The sequence below is a fragment of the Nerophis lumbriciformis genome, linkage group LG01, assembly GCF_033978685.3.
Source record: "Nerophis lumbriciformis linkage group LG01, RoL_Nlum_v2.1, whole genome shotgun sequence".
NCBI lineage: Eukaryota > Metazoa > Chordata > Actinopteri > Syngnathiformes > Syngnathidae > Nerophis > Nerophis lumbriciformis.
This window is the reverse complement of record NC_084548.2, coordinates 76,593,464-76,595,801: the sequence shown is the minus strand read 5'-3', so window position 1 is coordinate 76,595,801 and position 2,338 is coordinate 76,593,464.

The window sequence follows — 2,338 nt, the reverse complement described above, 5'->3', positions numbered from 1 at the left end:
AGCTTAGAGGTGACAGAGCTTTCGCCGTTGTTGCCCCCAAGCTCTGGAACGACCTACCCCTGAGTGTTAGACAAGCCTCCTCTCTTCCTGTTTTTAAATCTCTCTTAAAAACATACTTTTATTCCATGGCTTTTAACACTGAGTGATATCCATCCTGCAATGGCGCCCCATAATACACCTGCTGTGATCCTGTTTTTATGTTTTTATGTTTTTATTAATTCTATTTTAATTATTTATTTTTTATCGTGTTCTGTTTGTGTTGTGTTGTGTTTGCTCGGTACTCGTTTTATCTTTTAACCTGCTCATTGTACAGCACTTTGGCTACCCCTGTGGTAAATTTTAAATGTGCTCTATAAATAAAGTTGATTTGATTTGATTTGATTTATCCGAGGTCGGGTCGCGGGGGCAGCAGCTTAAGCAGGGAAGCCCAGACTTCCCTCTCCCCAGCCACTTCGTCCAGCTCCTCCCGGGGGATCCCGAGGCGTTCCCAGGCCAGCCGGGAGACATAGTCTTCCCAGCGTGTCCTGGGTCTTCTCCGTGGCCTCCTACCGTTCGGACGTGCCCGAAACACCTTCCTAGGGAGGCGTTCGGGTGGCATCCTGACCAGATGCCCGAACCACCTCATCTGGCTCCTCTCGATGTGGAGGAGCAGCGGCTTTACTTTGAGCTCCCCCCGAATGACAGAGCTTCTCACCCTATCTCTAAGGGAGAGCCCCGCCACTTGGCGGAGGAAACTCATTTCGGCCGCTTGTACCCGAGATCTTGTCCTTTCGGTCATGACCCAAAGCTCATGACCATAGGTGAGGATGGGAACGTAGATCGACCGGTAAATCGAGAGCTTTGCCTTCCGGCTCAGCTCCTTCTTCACCACAACGGATCGATACAGCGTCCGCATTACTGAAGACGCCGCACCGATCCGCCTGTCGATCTCACGATCCACTCTTCCCCCACTCGTGAACAAGACTCCGAGGTACTTGAACTCCTCCACTTGGGGCAAGATCTCCTCCCCAACCCGGAGATGGCACTCCACCCTTTTCCGGGCGAGAACCATGGACTCGGACTTGGAGGTGCTGATTCTCATCCCAGTCGCTTCACACTCAGCTGCGAACCGATCCAGTGAGAGCTGAAGATCCTGGCCAGATGAAGCCATCAGGACCACATCATCTGCAAAAAGCAGAGACCTAATCCTGCAGCCACCAAACCAGATCCCCTCAACGCCTTGACTGCGCCTAGAAATTCTGTCCATAAAAGTTATGAACAGAATGGGTGACAAAGGGCAGCCTTGGCGGAGTCCAACCCTCACTGGAAACGTGTCCGACTTACTACCGGCAATGCGGACCAAGCTCTGGCACTGATCATGCAATTCTATTTTAAATGTTTCTACATGTTGATATGAGGGAAAGAGAGAGAGAGAAAGAGAGAGAAAGGGAGAGCGATTAGTATTTTGATATTGGACTTTTGACATTATTTGTCAAATCGTGGTTATGGCCCTGCCATACTTGCCAACCTTTCCCACCTTCTACCATCCTAGTTACGTCCGTTGTGTCCTTGGGCAACACACTTCGCCCTTGCTCCTGATGGGTGCTGGTTAGCGCCTTGCATGGCAGCTCCCTCCATCAGTGTGTGAATGTGTGTGTGAATGGGTGAATGTGGAAATAGTGTCAAAGCGCTTTGAGTACCTTGAAGGTAGAAAAGCGCTATACAAGTATAACAGATTTACCATTTCATTTAACCTTGAGACCTCCGATTTCGGGAGGTGGGGGGTGGGGGGGCGGGGTCGGAGTGGGGCGGGGGCGTGGCTGGGGGCGTGGCTAAAAGGGGAGGAGTATATTTACAGCTAGAATTCACCAAGTCAAGTATTTCATATATATATAAGAAATACTTGAATTTCAGTGTTCATTTATTTACACATATACACACACATAACACTCATCTACTCATTGTTGAGTTAAGGGTTGAATTGTCCATCCTTGTTCTATTCTCTGTCACTATTTTTCTAACCATGCTGAACACCCTTTCGCAGGTACCCAGAAAGGTTTCGAGTACCACCAAAAAAACTAAAACTCTGAAGACAGTATAAAAATCTGTGTTAAAGGTGTACAAATACTGTTTGTATAATAAGCATGTTATTGTTTACAAATGAGGGTTAAGAGTTCAGTACTAAAAAAAAAAAAAGAATGTGGTTTAAGTACAGTTTTTTAATTGAGCTGCTGCATTTTTTGGTTGGGTTGTTTATTTATTTTTGAGTAACTTCTACATTTCTAAAAGGGGAAGAATGTAATAGAGTGATCTATGTTTGTCTGTTGCCATCTCCTGGTGAATGTTGGCTATAGCGTAC